We start from the raw sequence: 20,432 nt of genomic DNA, 5'->3' as shown, positions 1-20,432 counted from the left end.
AGTGGTTTTTAGGCTGCATGTCAAATAAATCATCATTTTGTTATAGAACTTGCATTTTCAGTTGGGTTAATGAATATAGTTTGAAGTACATGTACATTCTTTTTCACCTAAAAAACATTACTAACCAGAGGCATATGGGGTAAAATGGATGCCCAATGTGTATTTTACACGGAGTTGTATTTCACATTTATAGCATTTGGCCTTGCCTGTTCCCCTACCTCTTGCAAAAAGCAATATTCTTTTAAATGAAGTGGATAATGGCTCTGTAATATTTATTACTTTAGTAATAGGATGTTCAGTGCTTCTGGGTACTGTACTTCTCTGTTTAAATCACCAACCAAGTCACATACTTGCTTCATACTTGCAATTTCCTTGTGCTCAGTATTTGTAGGGAGTTTGGCATTTACTTCCAATTTCCTCTACTGTTTAAAGAATGTTTACGATTTAAAACAAACAAACAAACAAACACAGAAGTCAACTATGAGCCTGGAATCAGACAGTAAAGATACCTGTTTTTACAAAATGCTGCTTTTGCAAATATTCCATGTAGAGTTCTTACCACATAGTTGGCTGCTAAAACTGTAAATAAACTAAAATTGTATAGCTTTGTTTCAATGGGAAGGAGAACAGTTAGCATCATCTTCTGTGAGTAAGCAAAGTTCTAAGACACAGCGACAACGGTAGAAAGAAGTCATGGAAATCTGTAGCATGGCGGATCAGAGGTAAGATTCTGACGTTTGTGAAGCAAACCTACATTTTAAATAATTTATACATCTAATAAATATTTACTGATAACGTGCTCTGAGCCAGACACTGTTTTTCTGCAGGTTGGGAACTGAGCAGTAAACAAAAGCAGACAAGAAGGTCTGCCCTGGTGAGGCTTACATTTCAGTGAAATGAGACAGAAATATGGAAGATATAAAATATTTCGTATTTCCAGTGGTAAAAGGTACTATGGAGGAAAATAAAGCGGGGATGGGGGTGGATGTGTGTTAAGGTGGTAGGCACCGTTGTCTGGCCCTGGACTGAGCTGAGGATTCACAGAGTATGTGAAGGTGGTGATATCACTGCTGTGGTTCTTAGATTATGTCAGACGATGAGACTACATCTCAGAAGATTCACCTGCTGGCCTTGAAGAAGTGAGCTGCGAGACGGCCACGGGGCAGAGACTGTGATGCCTCTGGGATATGACAGTGGCCCCACTCAGAGCCCACAGGAAAACCAGGACCTTGGTCCTCCAGCCTTGAGGGACTGATTTCTGTCAACAACCACAGGAACTCGAAGGAGAATCCCGAACTTCTTAAAGGAAGACTGCTGAGATAACACCTTGATTGCAGCCTTGGAAGACTTTGAGCAGAGGACCCAGTTAAGCCATGTCTGGACTGACCTTGACAGCGACTGTGAGACAGGAAGTGGGTGTGGTTTTTAAGCTGCAGAGACTGCAGAAGACTGATATAGATGGGGGCCAGTGAAGGCGACCTTGAAAGAGCTTTGGGAGTTGAGAGCGCATGGGAGAGTATGAGCCAGGCCCTTTCTGTGGGGGCCTAGCAGTGCCTGGAGTGGGAGGTCATTCTGTCAGAAGTGAGGTTTGATAGTCTGCCTGGACCCAGCATGGTTAGGGCCATGGGACTGTTTTGGCTTTTGCCCTGAAGGCAGTGGGAAGCCATGAGAGGGTTCTAGACAGAGAGGTGACATGGTCCGACCTTTGTTTTAACAAGGTCTCTGTGGCCGTTGTGCTGAGACTGGACAAGGCCAGGAAGACAGGTGCCGTAACTCAGAGCACAGATGACAAGGTCTTGGGCCAGGGTCCAGCTGTACAGGTGGTGAGGACTGGTCGGGTTCCGGAAATATTTCGAAAGTTGAGCGATTTAATGACAACTTGGACGTGTGATAGAAAGTGAAACATAAAGGATGATTCCAGAGTTTCTGGCCAAGGCACCTGGAAGGAAGATGCTGCCATAAACTAGCAGAGGGGCGTGAGGGGGCAGGTGTGGGGGGGTTCAGCTGCTCAGTTTGGGACCCCTTACGTTTGAGCTGCTGAGGACATGCAAATGGAGACACCGACTCGCCATCGGATGTCCCAGTCTGTGGTCGGGGGGGAAATGGATTGGAGACGCACATGTGGGGGTCCTTAGCTCATATGGGAGCTAGAGCCACGGGAGTCCTCAGATGCCACGGAAATGGCTTAACATCTGGGCCTTGGTGAAAAGAGATATTTTCTATCAGCTATTTTCAAAACCAAATATTTTCAATATTTTCTATTTCAGTAAAAGTTGTTTTATTATAAACTTTCATTCAGTATTTGGCCTGACTTAAAATGTTTTTGTTTTTTTCTCTAAAACTTCAGCTCACTTAAAAATTTTTCTTGTTTGCTTTCAATATATAGAATTATATATTGAACCCTGGCAGGTGTGGGAGTAAATCTTGCCATTGGAAGATTCTAGCACTAGCCAGGAGCAATCTGTGCCCAGAGGGCCTGATCCCTCCATCCCGAGGGCCAACACATGTGCATGCCTGTCTCTTTCCAACTCCAGCCGAATAAGAGCAGGTGAAGTTTATATGCCTCATCCTAGTCCTCACCATCATTACTGCAGAATCAGTAAACCATCAGTGTGGTTTTCCAAAATGGGATTTACAGAAGACCCATTCTTGCTGGGTATAGTTTGCTGTATTTCTTCAATTAGACACACTAAAAAATACACAAGGCTAGAAGGGTACCCTCCTGCGATTTAGGAGATAAGAGAAGATAAGACTGCAAAGAACAGAGCAGTTGAGAGTGGGTGTGAGTCCTGTCTGGACCCTTTTGTAGTCTGCATTTATCCAAAGTCCTGGGATCAGTATATTTGTACTAAAAGCTGGTCGGAGTTGATGGCGGACATGGGGAGAACCATGTCCCTCAAAAGCAAAAGTCCTCCACTGTGGATGCATCTGTTTTTATATAAGTACTCACTTTAGTTTATATATATAGTTTACATATTTGTTCATATATCTGTAAAGTTAACAATTATTTCATAGCTCTTTCTCAGTCCTATGCTTTATTTTTCACTGTTTTTCACATTATCAGATGAGCTATTTAATGTATTTTTAAATTGCTACATTATTAAAATCGCACCTTTTTAAAAAAGAATTACACAGATGGTGATAATCTTTGGGAACCGATACAGGTATTCGTACCCTCTCTTATTTCAGAAAGGACTCACGGGCAACCTTTGAGAGTTTGGGTTTTGAGTGGTTTGCCTTCTGTAGTGAGGATGCCAGCCCAAGGTCGCCATGCTGGCCTTGTCACCCGGGACAGTGAGTGGCGGGGTCGGAGAGCAGCAGCATTTGTCTGCGTCCTGACTCCTGGCGCTAGAAGTCCTGCATAACTACCCAGCCTGCCTGCCGTGAGCTCAGACCTGACGGCAGGTGTGCACTGTGGAGGCTCTTGTGTTCACAGGCTGCATCTGAATAGGTCCAGTCTTCTCCCAGCCCTCTACACCATCCTTTTTGTCCTTTTGTTCTTTCCATTAGGTGTTATGTTACTTATTGGTATTTAAATAGTTACCATTCCTGATCTAAAGATTACATTTTAATTCATTTCCCTTATACTTGTGGACACAAATTCTTCTGTGTCATTTGAGGAGACATCATGCTTTTCTCTACTTCGTGTTTTGTGTGTTTTTCAAAGCATGGCATTTTTCAGTGCCCTTTTGAAGCTGAGTGTAGCAATTGTGCTCTTAAGTGACAGAAGGACTTTTTTCTTTTTAAGGTGCCTTGGGCCTGTTGAGATCCAATTCTGGTCGAATGAAGCCTTCCCTTGTAAGTAGAACACACTGTTTAGCCATCTGGAGTCACACGTAGGACATGCTCTGTTTCCAGCTCTGATCAGCATTAGCTAAACCTGTTAATGTGCTATGTGCAAGAAAGGATAAACACCTTCAAACCTTGCTTCATGATAAAAATAACAACTTCAAGAAACATTGGATACAAGGGATTGCTTTTTATAGTTACTTTTTTGCTCTGAAGTATTAGTTTCCAAGATATGTTAGAGACCAGATTCCACACTGTTCAAGTCCAGTCTATATTATATTGGAAGTTGGCAAACCGTGGCCCATGGGTCAAATCCAACCCACTGTCAGTTTTTGTAAATAAAGTTTTATTGGAACATAGACATACTCATCTGTTTACATATTGACTGTGGCTGGTTTCACACTACAGTGGTCGAGTAGAGAGGTTGTGACAGAGACTATGTGGCCTGCAAAGCTTAAAATATTCACTCTCTGGCTCTTTATAAAAAAAAAAGTCAGTCAACTTCTGGTCTAAAATATAACCTAACCAAAAAATTTTCACTCGTAAAGTAATTTTGGAATAATTGATATTTAGCTTTTTTAAAGTTGTCAGGATGAGTCCATTGAGAAAATAGCCAGTGGTTATTTTAATAAAATTTAAATGTTGTTTAACTTTTTAGTACCATTTCAATTTCTACCGGTTATCAAAATTTATTTAACTTAAGAAGCATAATGTGTGGAAATGTAAATTAAAAAGCATCAAGTTACACTAAAGGAGAACACTGACATTTCTGTGTAAACCTAAATATTAGGCTGCATTTTCATAGAGCTTGATAACATTTTAAACTAAAATCTTCATGAAAGTATGATTCCCATGTCTCCTGAGGTCTCCCTCATAAATTGCCCAAGATGACATGTTTATAGCCTAAAGGAAGTCTGAATTTGCTTTGACTCACATCAAATGAGAGCTTAGTTTGCATAGATTCCTGTGTGTGTGCATGTGTCTGTGATGATTTCCATGCTTTTCTGATAGGTTAATTAAATTTTCATACTAATGCATAGTTTATTTTAACTGCTGGTCCATTTTTCATCGGCTTTGGGCTGTTAATGTGTGTTCCAATATGATAAGGATGAATCCCCTCTCTCCAGAGCCCTTTCTGTCCACATCCCCCGTGTAATTGCGGGTATTTTGGGGCAACCAGGACCCTGAGAGAATGTTCTCGCCTTGGCTGCCTTGTGCTTTGGGGGCTAAGGCCGAACACAAGGCTCAAAGTCAAGACGCCTACATTTTTCAATGGGAATGGCCTGCCTTTCTTTCCTGTCCAGAGCTGGTAAATGAAGGCAATAGAGGGCTTGTGTTAAACACTGCAAGATCTAATTACTGCTTGCTTTATAGCCACATGCACACCATGGCCGAGGACTGAGTTCATTGTCATGAAAACACACTCACCTGGTCATGGGCCACCTGGAGGGCTCTGCTCCCCTTTGCTGGCCCCTGCAGTCGGTCGCTGCTCTCCTTGGTGAGAGCACTGGGTCAGCTCACAGGACCCAGGCCCGGGAAGCCAGGTGAGGGCCCCTAGAGCCCAGGATGCTGGCAGGGGTGAGGAAATGCCGCGCTTGCTTGTAGAGCGCCTGAGAGGAGCTGGGTGCGTGCGCACACGCACACATGTGCACACACATCCATGCACACACACACGTATGCACCCATGCACATGCATGTGCACGTGTGGGTACACACACACACACACACACACACACACACACACACCCCACAGCACTTTTAGGCAGCTAAGCACACTCACTGTTTTTGGCAAGTCTGCTCTTTATTTCCTGGACATTGGGAAATTAGACTGTAGTTTATTTCTAAATAAGAATAAAGCTGGAGGCTCTGCCCTTTTAATTGTTCTCATTTCTTCTACTGCTGTGACTCGAGCTTGAGGATCTGAATTCTCCAAAGCAGACAGTTTTAAATTGAGAGCCCCCCTTTCTGACCCTCCCACTCTCTTTCCAATCACCTTTGAAAGCTCCCGGGAAGGCTTCAAAGCTCAGAAACAATAGTGTGGCTGCACGGTTCAAAGGCACGTGTTGGGACGACTGCCAGTGTGCCCCCTGGTTCCACCCCTCCCTGGCTGCTGCCTCAGTAAGTGCACTGACCTCTCGGTCAGTTTCCTCCATTTAAATGGTGGCGGTAGTATCTGCTTCACAGAATTGTTGCAAGGCTTAAATGATTAATGTGTTTTAGTATGGAGCCAGGCACACAGAAAATATTCAATAAAGGTTAGCTGTTCTGGGCCATAGCAGAGTGAAAGACTGACTGCATTCTCGTTCCTTCTTCATTCCTTCACGCCCACAGAGGCGGTCGTCCGACTGTGTTTCTTTGACTTGTCATTTATAGCGTCAGTGAAAATGGTTTGCCCCCTGGGATAGATATTTTATCACTTACATGTTTTAGAATTGTCTGCATGTGGCTTTATAATATATATATATTTTTTAATTTTCTACAGTCAGAGCACCCCTTATTAGATGCTGGGGGACAGCTCTCACCTCCCGCCCCTCTTAAAGCTGTGAAATAGCTGTCGATACCACATTTTTAATTTTATAAATTGAATCTTAATGAAATTAAGCAACTAAATTCATATAACTGGTAAGGAAAAGAACAGATAGATATTCAAATACCAGATTATTTTAAAAGCATTCTTTAACACAAGATGCTTAGCTGTGTGTTTTTCTTAAGAATGATATTTAAATCAATCTGAAAAGGCAAGTTATATAGTATATTTATATAAAATATATATTTCTTCCAAAAAAACTGCTTTATTACAGACATGAAACAAATGAAAGAAGAATTGTTTAGGTAAAAGCTGAAGAAGCAAAAATAACTGGGGGAAAAAAAGCATTTTAAATGGGTGTTACCAGTGGTTAGCTGTTTAAAATAAGTTTTCCAGGGCTTACAAATAGAAAAAAATATTCTCTGGCGCTGATAATCTCAATATGAAGGCACACTATGACTTTCAAGTAAGTAAACTATAACTGTCGTAAATTGATGTAGAATTGGGTCATTATTTTTCTTTATATAGACATAGCATACTACATATAAATAAGAGAATGAGAGGTTCAGAAGAATTTAAAATAAAAATAATTTTATTAGGATATCAAATCAGTAATAAAATTTTCAAAAAACTTTGTAGGAAGACTATATTGGTAATATTGTTTTTCTGTGTAACATGGGGTTTTGTTTTTGAAGTAAAATTTATAAATCTTAAGCATACAGTTCGATAAGTTCTACCAAGTATATATACTCATGTAACCACCTTAATAAAGGTATAGAACATTTTAATCACCCCCGCAAATTCCCTTTTGCCACCTTCTAGTCAGTTCCCTTTGTTTCCACCCTGGAAGAAATCATCGTTCTGATTTCTATCACCATCAATTAGTTTTATCTGTTTTCAAACCTGTGCGAGTGGACTCGTGCAGTAGGAAATGTATTTTGCGCTGGCTCCGTTCAGTCGGTATCACGTCTTTGACTCTCATCCTTGTTGTTCTATCAGGAGCTCCTCCCTTCTGCTACTGAGTCGTACCCCATCATCGTACCCCACAGACCTCGGTTTGTTTGTCTGGTTTTTCCACATTCTGCCAACCTTTGGTATTGTCGTCTTACTTTTAGCGATTTCAGTGGCGATGAAGTGATGTCTTCCTGTAGTTTTAATCTGTATTTCTCTCAGGACCAATGGCACCGAGTCCCTTTCCATGTATTCGTAAGTCTGTTGCATATCTTCTTTTGCGAAGTCTCTGTTCAAGTTTCTGCCTTCTTTTATGTTGGATTGTTTGCCTTTTTGATATTGATTTGTACTTCTTTATTTTTTCTGGCTAAAAGTTCTTTTTTCAGATACATGTATTGGATATATTTTTTCCCATTTAATGTTTTGCCTCTTCTTTAATAGTGTCATTTTATGAGCAAACACTTTAAACATTTTTGAAGATCAATTTGTCATTTTTTCTTTTATGTTTAGTGTTTTTTTGTGACTGTGAGATATTTTTACCTGCTCCATGATTGCAAAAACATTCTCCTCTGTTTTTTTCTAGAAGCTTTATAGCTTCAGTTTTTAACATTTGGATCTATGATTTATCTCAGGTTGATATTTTTAATGTGAAGGAGTGGTCAAGGTTTACTATTTTCCCAAATAAATACCCACTTGTTCCATCATCATTTGTTGAAAATACTTTTCACTCTCCAATGAAGAGTCTGAGTTCCTTTGTCAGAAACCAGTTGTATATTTTTGGATGTATTTCTAGACTCTCTCTTCTGCTTCATCAACTTGTTTGTTCTCATTAACACCACAATATTGGAATTTCATTGTCTTTATGAAACAGCTTCCTGTTCCTCTCTGAGGAAGGATAATTCTTTCTAATTGGGAACGCAGATAAGCCACCGTCTAGGTTCCCCACAGTAATTCGCATTTCCACAAAATATGAAACAGCCCTAACATGTGACTCTAACATGGAATTTTGTTAGCGGAATTTCTTTTGCAGTTGAATGACTTCAGTTTGTTCAGATATGAAAATTTTGGTGTGATACATTTCATTTTCCTGCAAATTAGGTTCAGGAATAGTGCTGAAAAGAAATACATATGAAGGCATGAGTGAGCGCAAACCACAGGTTAGCCCAAAACTAGAAAAACAAAAAAGGAGATAAGTTAACTGAAATTCCAGCTCATTTCACACAACTGACACCGACCAATGTTTAAAATAACAATGCTGTAGTATTGCCTTTTCTTCATTGCCAATGGAGTTTTTCCCTCCTGCAAAATACATTCTCCCAAAAAGTACACAGCATGCAGCATATTTTGATAGGACAGAAATTAAGTTGTTTTTCAAAAAGAAAAAAAAAAAAGATGTAGAAGAAATTCTCTAAGTTTTATTGCTGAAAACAAGGAAATTTTAAGAGATGTAGTAATTACAAATCACGAAAGACTTTCCTCCTCTGCCTTTCCTCGCTTGACCCGTCCTTGGCCGGGATTTGAGGCAGAAGGCCCCTGTCCATCTATGCAGGGCCCTGGCTGTCTCACCCGGAGCATCTCAAGGAGTTGGAGTATTAATTTTTGTCAGCTGGACCACCCATCACTACCAATGGAGGAGCAAGGCCTGAAAGATTTTCCGCGTCACCCAGAGAAGCCAGGATGCACTGTCTTGTGGATGAGCTGCGTCCATTGTACACAAATAAAATTAGCCAAGACCCTCCCGCTTCGCCATCACTCTACCCCGGAGTCAGGAGAACGGAAAAACGGATGCCGTCTTTATAAAGCCTGGCACTGGCTCATGTCACATATTCAAACTGTTTTTGTTCCTAAACAACAATAGATAGAAATGTGAAAATTATGCTACCCTTCGCGGGAAGGCGATTAAAACTATAAAAGCTTCTTTAGTCTAGGAAATTTGCAGATTCCATCAAGACGTCAGTTGGGCATTTTCTGTCACTGCCCTGCGAACTCCTGCAGTGCTAGGCCACTAACCTGTGAGGTACTTTACGCCATTTGTTCCCATTACAGACCATTTTTGCAATATTAATTTAAAAGCTTCCATATAATTTAGTAAGCAAACCACTTGTGTAGCCTTGACTCAGACTTTATGATAAAAAGCATTCATCATGTGCCAGTCCACATAAGAGGAGTTAAACTTTCCTCTTCATTAGAAAACCTGCCTGCAGTGGAATTAAAATAGCTTCACCCTGAATAGGGAGCATCGACTTGGCAAAGATATGAGCAGACATTCAAGAGGAATGTAATCGAATACTTGAAATTTAAATTAGCTTGTAACCTGACTTTGAAAATAAAGTAAAAGAGAAACCTAAGAAAGTTTCCTTGAGGTGAATTAATGTCCCTCAGATTACTTCCAGTTTCAAAGTTAATAATATATACACGATAAAAGTAATATGTAATGAAGTTTATCTTTTCCATGTGCTTGTTCTCCGTGATAACACTGATCCCAGGCTCAAAAAAGATGCCCTACCTAAAGAAAATCCACATCTGCAAAAACGACTTTCAAATATCACCAGAGATTTATAAACTGTTCCAGTAATGTTTGGAGGAATAACTTTTTCTTTGTTGTGTCCATAAAGCATAAATTGTTAGCCCAAGAAAGAACCTTAAATAAGTGACACAGATTTTCTTCTTTATTTAGAAACTATTCAGATGCTCATATTTTCAAAGGATTCTTTCTCTTCAAATAGCTTCTTCCTTATTCTTGAAGGACACAATATTTTTTTCTGGTAAAGTCAGTGAGTGGTAAATGTTCCAGGAGAATAACACTTGTTAAAGAAAAAAGGTCCCATAATTATTGTGACTGCCCTTAACAGGGTTACATAACGAAAAATTATATTTTACTGTAAAAGAAAACACAGAAAAGGATCTCTACATATGAAAATAGAAGCAAGAGAAATATAGGAAATCCAGCTATGGGAACCTAGTCACCATTTATGAAGAACTTAACATTCAAAAAAGAAACTGGGGGATGATTATTTTCAATAGGGAAAAATTCTTGCTTTTATAGGTAATTACACACTTAACTGTATAGATGGAATAGAGTTCAGTTTGCTTCATAGCAAATTTCTGTTAAACAAATCCCATTTGCACCTTAACTTCTATTGTGGAACTTAAAAATTGGTCTCTAGGTATAATAAAATTACTTTTAAAATGTACACATATAAATGCAAATACCTTTTTGACAAAACCATCAAACCATTATCTATCAATGATACTGAGCTATGGTTCACAAGGTTTTTTAAACTGCGAAAGTATAAATAGAGTTTGTATAGGCAGACACGCTGAAAGGTGATTTCTAAACTTTGTTTTAAACTCGATTCCCACTGTAGTAGTAACAATCCATAAAGCTTCAGAAACTTGCCAAGGTTCCAGTCAATCTTGAATTATGCCAATCATATCCAAAGAAATTATTTTGAATTTTCTCCATCACTTACTTGACTTACTGACTTTTTTCCAGACATTTGAACCTGGCCATATTTTCCAAATGTGTAAGAATGCCTTTAGGTAAAAAGGAGAGAATAATCCCAGCCTAAGGAGGGGAATATCCGAGCCGTGCTTAGCGATGAGGACTTGCATCAGTGCCAACAGACACCTTGATGTTCAATAATTATCGGCAAATGGACAATCTAGGCTGAACTTTTGGTTCTCATCCTAATGGTTTGGTTTATGGCTGAGAATGATTAGCACATCAAAATCGTGTTTGCTGAGGCTGCCACTCACTAGGTGGTTCACAAAGCTGAACCGTGCCACGTAGATGGGCCGTAGAACAGACCCAGTGACCAGGGCACCTGAGACAGCGAGAATCTCCAAGCCTGAGACTCATTAAAAACTTGCCACCTGTGATTTTTTCTTTTCCGGGTGGGTGAGAGTGGGAAAAAGTACAGAGTTTAAATAAAGTATTTATGTTAAATAATAGTAAGAGCACAGTAGAAAACTTAAACAATTCAGACAAAACAGCCACGCAGAGGTAATTCTTCCCATTGTGGCATTTGCCCCGAGACATTTTCTCTGTATATAGTCACAGAGATATATGTTTATAAACACAATGATAAGTTTAACAAAAATAAAATCATAATATACATTGCCTTATGACTCACTTAATATTAAGCTTTATTTCCATTTATTTTATTTCACTTTTGAATAACTGCATAATGTTCCATTAATTTTATTTATACACCATTGTTATGCAACCAGTTGGCTATTATTGTTGAATAAGATTTTCATTTTTTTCCTCCAGAAAATATGCCATCGTAAATATCTTACTCTTTTTTTTGGGGGGGGGTCACATATCCTCAGTTATTTCCAATTTATTTTTGCACATGATCCCAACTATCTCCTAAGGATGATTTCCCCAAAGTGAATAGTCAGGTGAAAAGGTATACACATTTGTAAAAATTTCAAGAAGTTTTTCCAAATTGCTCCAGAAAAAAAAAAAATTGTGCTTATTTAAATTCCAGAATTTCTAGATGTTGTTAACAATCTCTTAACAATATAACATTCCCATCCGGGTCCTGTTTGGGCCATGATGGTTACATATTTATATTACATACTTCTTTTTCTGGGAGTGGGTTAGTTTTTCTAATAACATTAATATCGTTTGACTTGGATGTTTTATTCTGCCACCAGCCAAGTGAGAAGAATTTACATAATGTTTGCAAAATGCTGGGCACTCCCTAAATGCTTTTTCTCTTTAGTAACTCATTTAATCCACACACCTTCATCCTCATGTTACAGATGAGAGAATTCAAGCATAGAGAAATTAAATAATTTATTCAACGTTACCAGTCAGAAAATAGCTAGATGGAGAAAATATACTGGGGTAGAAGGTGAGAAGTATATTATGTTCTAGCAACATAATTTTCCCCAAGGGGTATCATTCAGGCTGTAATCTCCAAAGTATTGACATGACCTTTTTCAAGACAGCTATCCTTTTGCTTCTGCTGACTTTGAAAGCATCAGAAAGATCCCTGATGAATCTTATAGTAAATTGTGTTCTCGTGGTTGCATATTTGTTTAGATAAACATCTAATCTTTCAAACTTAGTAAAGTTAAAACATAATTATAAACATTCATGCCATGCATACTTGACGATCTTCCACAAAGCTTTTGCTTAAAATAGCAGCATGCATTACTCATGTGAGATTACATGTCTTGATGTTGGACAGTAAGTGTAGACATGCATTCAAGAGCTGGTGCTGATGCTCCACAGAACTATTTAGACTCATGGGAAACTTCATTTGTTGAAACGCATAGGCATTCCATTTTGAGAGACAAAGCTGAAATTTAGAACGTGAGTCCATTTATTATAACTTAAAATTTTGTAGGAATTATCCTGTGGTGAAAAGAGAGAAAGACAGAGGCCAGTCCTGGGTCTTTTTGACAGTACAGACATTGTTGATGAGCAAAACACGTTCAATCCTACAAGAGGCCTGTCAGTATCCAAAATACATGGTATGATTCGAGAACAGAAGGGAAGCTAACAAGCTCAGGTCTACTTTCGCAACTTAATTCATAGGTCTTACTAGATAATGATATCTAATTATTATTAGATTATAATATCTAATTATTATATGTAAGATTAATAATGGCAAATTATTATATCCATAGGGTATTTAATATTTTGTGTGTAGAAACAAACAAACACGGTTTTAGTGAGAAGAAGAGCAAAATGGGAACCAGTTAAGTCTGAAGTCCCTGTGAGTCCTGTGACCACCCTGGTCCCAGGCTCTCGAACACTGGGTGTTGTCGGGAACCTGGTAGCATTCTTAACGTAAGTTCCTATTTAATCATCTCAAAAACCTTGAGTGGAAAGGCGTTATCGGTGTAGTTTTCTTGCTAGATGAGGACGATAAGACACATATGGGGCTGAATAAGTTTTCCGTGTCCGCAATGCCCATGGATGCTGGAATCACACGTTCCACAGTCCGATGCCAGAACACACCTACCTGCTGGGCCACCCACCTCTAGAGCCTCCCTAGCACCTTGGAGTCAAGGCAGCTTTACTTACCTTTGTGTTTTTAGTGCCCTGCAGATATAAAACCACTACAGTTTTCTGAATAAATACATGAAATCCTTTCTGCTCTATGTAATTTTTTTCCTTGAGAGAAAAAGCCTTTACATATTATCCTGAAGGACATACATATCAAATTACCCCATTTTATGTGAAAAGTATGAGGTGAAAATATAATTCATGGAGAAAAATCCATGTGTCCACATGGGGAGGACAACATTAGCAAGTCTTCTGAAAACAAAAATGTGTTCTTTCTTCCTCTGCTTCTCCCCACTGTGAGGGTCCGAATCTGTCCCCAGGTGGGGCTCACCTGCCTTCTAGCAATCTCTTGTTCTGTGCACCTGGGCAGCTACATCCCTGATGCCTCAGCTTTGTCATTGACCAAGGGTGGTAATCACACCAGAACATAAGGACATAATTCTATGTTTGAAGAAAATGCTTGCCGTGAATACTCCAGACCTAATCTCAGTGTCGTCCTAGTTAGGAGGCTCCCCTTCCTGAAGCCCCTCCCCTTCCTTCAGGCTCCTGGGGCTTCCTGCCTCCCTCACCTGTGATCTCTGTCAGGGGAAGGGCCATATCCCAGCCCGTGATCATACAACAGGGGTTCAGTATGCATCTCTTGAATTAACAAAACAATGCCACCTTAGCATTTTAGGTTCTCAAATAGCTCTCTCTTTGTCCTAAATTTCCAGTGTAGAAGAACTATAAGGATGCTCAGGATTAATCTTAGTAGTTATTTAAAATCATTCCCATTAAGGTATAAATCACTGATTTCTTAAACCACAACAGTGGCTTTGTTGTTGTCAAAGAAGATGTGTTAGGAACGTTAATTTTTAATTGCCCAAGTGTCTGTTCATGCAGGACACTCTGCTGTCCACGTGCCATTTGGGCATGTGTGCTCTGACACCAGCAGCCGCTTACACATGCATGAAATAGCCATGTGCATCTCACCTCATCGCCTCATGAACGAAGCCGTGCTTGACTTGTAGACCTATACGAATATGAGTGAAAGGAAGGTGGGAGTTTTTATTTCTAGAGAATATAGAAGTTCTTTTAGTATGTAATGCTTAAATTTGCATGCAGTGTGAGATTTAAAAATTCCCTGTAATTAATTATTTGACTTTGTAGTTAAAAAACAATCATTTGGGTAAAAATGAACTGCCCTAGAAGGCGGGTGAATCAAAAATATGGTTTCCTAAGAAGAATCTGTTTGTGAGTTAGAACCCTGCAATGCCAAATAACACCATCCCAAGGAAGGACTTTCTCATTCGGATTGTTCATTAGGCGTGTAAGTTGTGCTTTTTGCACCAAAATTCCAAAACTTTGAATGTGGCCCTACAACAGGGCTTTCTTAGCTTTAGGGGGAAATCCTTGCACTCTGCAATAGGCCAGCTCTCTCTTCGTCCCATCTGCCTGTGCAGACGTGCCTCTGTGGGTTCTTCTCAGTGTGGGCCACGGTCTGCTCAACATCGTGGTTACCGTTCCGTCAGCAGGTTCGAGAGCTCACCTCCAGCCCAGGAGTCTTGTGTGCTTATAATAAAAATAAAGCTAGCACAGCTTAAGTAGAGGCCATGCTTTTGGGGTGAAGGACCAGGGGAAGCGAGGCAGTTTGGGGCCTGCGCAGACCTCGGCAGCCTGCCAGGTTTGTAAGCACACGGTCTTCCACGCCCTGGTGTTGGGGTGCTGCGTGTTCAGAGGAGGGTACAGACATAAGCAGGTGTAAATTTTGTCTATATAAATCTTCTCGAAGGTTAGTCCCATGGCTCAGAAATTTATTTTTCTCTTCTCCCACCATGTAATTTTGCACTTCTAGGCCTGAGAAACCAGTTACATTCTTGGTTTAAAAGACTTGAGTGGGCTGATTCTGACCTATGGAAAAGCCACATCAAAGTCCAAAAGTCTTGACCTTGGTGGTCCATCCATTGCACAGGCTGGGATGACAAATGCTGAGATCGCATAAGGCCTTCGGGGTTTATTACAGCGGGCACGTGGTTCAAGGAAATGGGGAGAGGAGGCCTCTGCGTGACAGTCCATCCAAGCACTGTGGTCAGGCACCCAGCAAGGGTGTGTGGGTCCTGGAAGTCACCCCGCAAGGGTGCCTGAGGTGCCTGGGCCGTCAGCTTACAGATATAGACAGAGAGTTTGAAGCTGTCAGGCCAGGGCAGCAAACCTCACTATGGTAGCAACTGCTGGACAGTCACGGCAAGTCTCCATGACCAAGCGCCTCTTGAGGTAGACTCCCCCAAAATTCATAACTCCTCAGTTTTCTCATGTCCCCTACCCTTCCATGTGTTTTGACCAGTACTATAAAATACAAATCATTAGAAGAAAAAGAAAAGGACAAAAAGGGCAATAGTGTAGGCAAGTCTGAGAGAAGACACTACAAGGCGCCCAACCGTGCCCCACAGGGAAGGCTCAGGCAGTTCACGTAGCCTGGGAGACGACTGAGCAAACATGAGCCCCTTCCCAGCAGGCGCCTCGTGGCTGGCCGCGGACAGGACTGAAGCCAGAGCTGGAGCAGGAGCAGGCTCAGCACCAGCCGCGTCCCGCTCAGACGTGCAGAGGAACCTCTGAGGCTCTGTTCAGGGTAAGGCATCACTTCATGGTAAATATGAAGAGTGATGCTAAGAATCGGAAAGAAGGAGCTGGGGCCTCGCATGGCCTTTGGAGCAGCCGGAGTGATTTCCAGTGGCCCGAGTCAGTCCTTCCCTGCCCAACTGCCTCACAACTGCATTGAGCAAGCGTCCTGAGAAGAAGGAGGAGGAGAAGGAGGAGGAGGAGGAGAAAGAGGAAGAGGAGGAAGGGGCCCCAGCCACCCACACACTTCCCCGGTGGTCATCCTCCTCCCAGTAGCCAGAGGACACTTCTACAGCCCTGCCGTTCTTTCCTTTCTCTTGGGCTGGGGATAGATGGTATGCCAGAGCCCCTCGCATGGGCTTAGGGGAGCCGCTGCCCAGTTCCACATGCAGTGACTTTGTGTTGGTGACCTGCAGTACCACGGTGGAAGTTTTGTGAGCAGTCTATTCCAATGCTCTCCGGCCCACCAATCTACCTGCGTGGGGCTCTGGGGCTCATCCTGGACCATCCTGGACCATCCTGGGCAGCTGCCCCTGATCCCTCTTCGGGCAGAGCTGGAGGAGTAGAGCTGGGCTTCGGGTCCCCCAGCCAAATGGGAGAAACGTCAGCCCTGGTGGCCCAGCTCATGATCAGGTCTCCCCAGGTCCCTATAACTCAGAACAGAAACAACTGCCCTGGGTCCCTTCCAGCACGATTGAGTTTCACAGACAACTAAAGTTGAGACCCTTCTGGTCAGAATATTCTGATGAGTCTAAAGCTATCTGGGAGCCATTCGTTGTGATTAATCTGTGAACCTGATTTCTTTTCCAAGGGGAGAAGGCTGGAACAGAGTTCTGTATGGAAATTCTCCATAGTCTGCCTCTCCTCCTCCAAGGTTAGGGAATCCAAACAGAAGTCGAGGATGCCCGTTTCTGTGGTGACTGTCCCCTTCTTCCCGGTATAGCTGACGTGAAATGTACGCATTTTTATTCTTCGTATAAGAAGGGGCGAAGGTTTTGACTTGGAAGCTGATGGGAACCTGCTGCTATAAAGAACGGGAAGGAAGGCGTGAATGGCAGACTTCCAGGGGGCTCTGGCCTAACGTTACCTTTTCCTCCTCCAGTGTTGCTGTCTGCAGCTGTCGCCACTCCCTTCTGTGTCCTCTGGGACACGGCACCCCGCAGCACCCTCGGCCTTCACCCACACTCTGGCTTCAAGCCTCCTTCAGCCACGGGCCTGACTCGCCACCCTCACTCAATGCCTGCACTTCCCAGCAGTTGACCCCATCATAAGTGCTCCGTTGTTAATGAATCCCGTAATGTTTATCCGTCTCATCAGAATGGAAGCTCCTTTAAAACTCAGACCACTCTGTCTCACTGCCCGCAGTGTTTCTAGCGTCCAGCACTGGCCTTGCACATAGTAGGTACCTAAAACTATTCATCGAGTAAACGAATATTTTTTCAGAATAGAAAACGAGCTCACTGAAGTTCAGAGACACAAGTGCTTATTCCAGAGGTTAAGAAATATATGGGCTCACCTAACAGAATGGCAATAAGAATGATTACCAATTAACTGTTACTCAATTTCAGACAAATATTGGTTCTAAACATGCTGAAAGATAAGACCCAAGAAAGAATAGTTGCTTCCTCTTAGAACATATCTGCTAATGTCTTATGCAAAACAGGCGTGAGACAAATTAATCAAACGACTTTGTAAAAGTGCCCCTTTTTTTGAGCCCACAGTCTGTTAAATGAAGAGGAAGGCAGAGCTGTTGGCTGTTTCCTAGATAAATGCCTAGAAGTGTTACTAGTCTGTATCCTGGCAGCCTCCGAAGCTGTGCCTTAGGCCAAATCACCGAAGCCAAGTCCTCTTGGAGTTTTAGCTCCTGATCATGGTGATTGGGCTTTGATAAGTCACATGGACAGTGCTTGGCGGTAGCGCCACAGCATTTTCTTTAGCAGGTTTGTCTCAATCATGTTTTGTGTTTCCGTCTACATTTGTACACAATTTTTCACTCTTGAATTTATGGACCATGAGTTTCTTTGCTTTCCCTTGAGTTTATGAGGCATGTCGTTCCTTTTCCAGTTTATTTTCCAAACGGTTTATGGCGTACAAAGATTGAAGGATGAAAAATTCCCCTTAGTCAATATTCCTTTTCCATGGCTACTAATTAATCCCTGAGACTATTTGGTTCCTTAAAGCAAATCATAATGGCTGTTGAGCTTGTCAGCATTTTGTAAAGGTTTTCAAATAAAAATCAAAGCAAAACAAGACTATATAAATGAGAAGTTTACATATTATCATTGGATCAGAGCTTGACTGGTAGAACAGACCAATTTCTGGGAATTGTGGGAAAAAAAATGTAATAGATTAGCAGATTTGATTGATATCATCCCAGGACTGTTAATTTTGTAGCATATATTGAGAAGGGAAAAGAGGCCGCGGGACAAAGGTTCCTTTTGATAGGCTAACTTCTCTTTGTTTTCACAAATGGTCATTTTAAATTTAATCGAACACCTCGTTATATAAAATTTCCCCAATTTATATTTCATAGAAAATATATATGTACATCATTTACTCTATATCGCAAGTCATTAGTGAAATATAATTGTAATCTCATAATTTTCTGAAAATCCCTTTTAAGATCGATTCATATAGAATTAAGTGAAATTGGTAACTATTATGTGTCCAAAAAGAAGTTGGTAAAATAATTTTTGTCACTAACATGGAAACTAGTAATGGTTCTGTAGGATTAACCAAGCCTGCCGCTAGCTTGTCGCCATTAATTACTTCTAAATGATGTTTCTGACAAAACCGAACAATGAGAAGTGTTTAGATACTACTTTTTTGAGGAGTGTGTTACTGGGAAGGAGGTAGACAACGTGGCATGGTGAAAAGATTGCTGCTATTAATAATGGCTTAATTTAAAACTCTCTCTGTGCCTTTTGGTGATAATCCTACAAAGTATCTCCCGTTATTGCATCTGAGACACAGAGGAATCTAGTCACTTGCCAAGAGCCACACAAGTGAGAAGTAGCTGATTCAGAACTTAAAACCCAGGCAGTCTGGCTGTTAGAATGCATGTGTTTTACCTAAGCATCAAACTTCCTCTCGCAGGATTTGGCTTCTACAACTAATTTTACCATGAAATTGTGCAGTAGACAAACTTTCTGTCGTTGAAAATGTACAATGTAAATATGGTATCGATAGTATAAAATTGAAAGCTTTTAAGAACTCAGGAAATGTGAAAGGGCACACAAACGAGTAATACGCAGATCATTTCCTTAAAATATAAATTTTAATATACAGAATAAAATCTAAGATTTTATTTTCCACTTTCTCCAAAATTTGTGGACGTGAATGCTTCTGAATCTGACCAGGAAATGTTCTATTTTGGTTCAGTACATTATTAGACTAACTGTATTGTCAAGTTTGGTTTGATTATCATAAGTCACAGAAGTTAACAGGATTTACTTTGAAAATCTGTTGCCTTACATAGATGATGGATTTCCAGTTTTTCCTTAGTTATGAGTTTTATTCAGCTTTAGCCTGAGAGCCAGGTTCAAAATAAGATACCTTATGTGACAGCTGGTCATCATTTTAGGCTTAACCGAGGCAAATTATTTAATACTTTATTTAAGATCATACAAAGACCCCACAGTAATTTTAACTCCATAGTAATTTTACCCGGATTCGAGAGTGGGCACATTTCTTTAATTTTTGCTTTTGCAATGACTTCTGAGGTCCTTTTTCCATCTCTTCTGGCTCTGAATTATTATTCATCACTCTAGTCAAGACCATGATTTTTGACACCTTGGTTAGTACTTTTTCCACTGTGAAAGGAAATCTGCATGATATTTCAAATGACGGTGAAAACTAATTAGCACTTTAGGACCAATAAGTGGCAACTGCTAATCAGGGTAAATAAAGTGAGACTCGGATGGTGTAGCACGACCACTTAGATCTTCGTGGTATTGACTGTATTTTTCATTCCTCAGTGCAGGAATCTGTAGTTTAAGTCAGCTGGTGGTACTGTACATCGATTTAACCACTCTTTGTTTCTCTGGGTTGGAGGAAAAACAAGAATGCGCTTTAAAAATCACTTACAGTTTATCAGGTGACACATTAATCCTCAAAATGACAGGAAATCAAGATGATTTTGTCTGTGGGGTTTAATTTATTAAAATTTAATTTGCTCGTGTGCTTTGCTCCGATAGCTCGGCGCTAGCAAACTAGCTATAATTAGATTAGCAGCCTGCTAAACGCTGATGACAGCCTGTGCCTCAGAGAGCATGTGCTGGATTCTGCCCGAGCCTCTCCTCATTGGTTGCTAGCACTGCTGCTCGCCGGTTTGATAGGTTTCCACTGTACTCTTTATGCATTGGAGACATAGATACAGAGATACTCTGCTGTGTTCTGGCCACAGTGGAGGTGCTTAGCTGGTAACGTTAAAAGAAGGAAGAAGGCACCGAAGAGAAGGCGTTAGTCTTTGTTGTAGAGCGTCGGCAGTCGCCGGCTGCCAGCTGCCAAAGGAGATCAGTGAGGAAGTTTCAGTTCATG

The 20,432-nt window shown here is 41.0% G+C and overlaps 1 protein-coding gene across 9 annotated transcripts in view; it reads left to right on the top strand.

Annotated features, from left to right (window-relative positions):
• Window positions 1–20,432, top strand: part of FAM110B (family with sequence similarity 110 member B) — a 138,688-nt gene that overhangs the window by 50,057 nt on the left and 68,199 nt on the right. For 5 of the 9 annotated variants that reach the window (XM_036232841.1, XM_016165659.2, XM_036232840.1 and 2 more), the window contains one exon: window positions 3,749–20,432. The exons of 2 other annotated variants lie outside the window; for them this stretch is intronic. The gene's annotated coding sequence lies outside the window, so the exon portion shown is untranslated. The remainder of the gene's footprint in view (window positions 1–3,748) is intronic. 2 more of the 9 variants (XM_036232842.1, XM_016165657.2) reach the window with 1 other exon arrangement.

Source organism: Rousettus aegyptiacus, unplaced genomic scaffold (genome assembly GCF_014176215.1).
Source record: "Rousettus aegyptiacus isolate mRouAeg1 unplaced genomic scaffold, mRouAeg1.p scaffold_m13_p_15, whole genome shotgun sequence".
Taxonomy (NCBI): Eukaryota; Metazoa; Chordata; class Mammalia; order Chiroptera; family Pteropodidae; genus Rousettus; species Rousettus aegyptiacus.
This window is presented reverse-complemented; position numbering and strand designations above follow the sequence as displayed.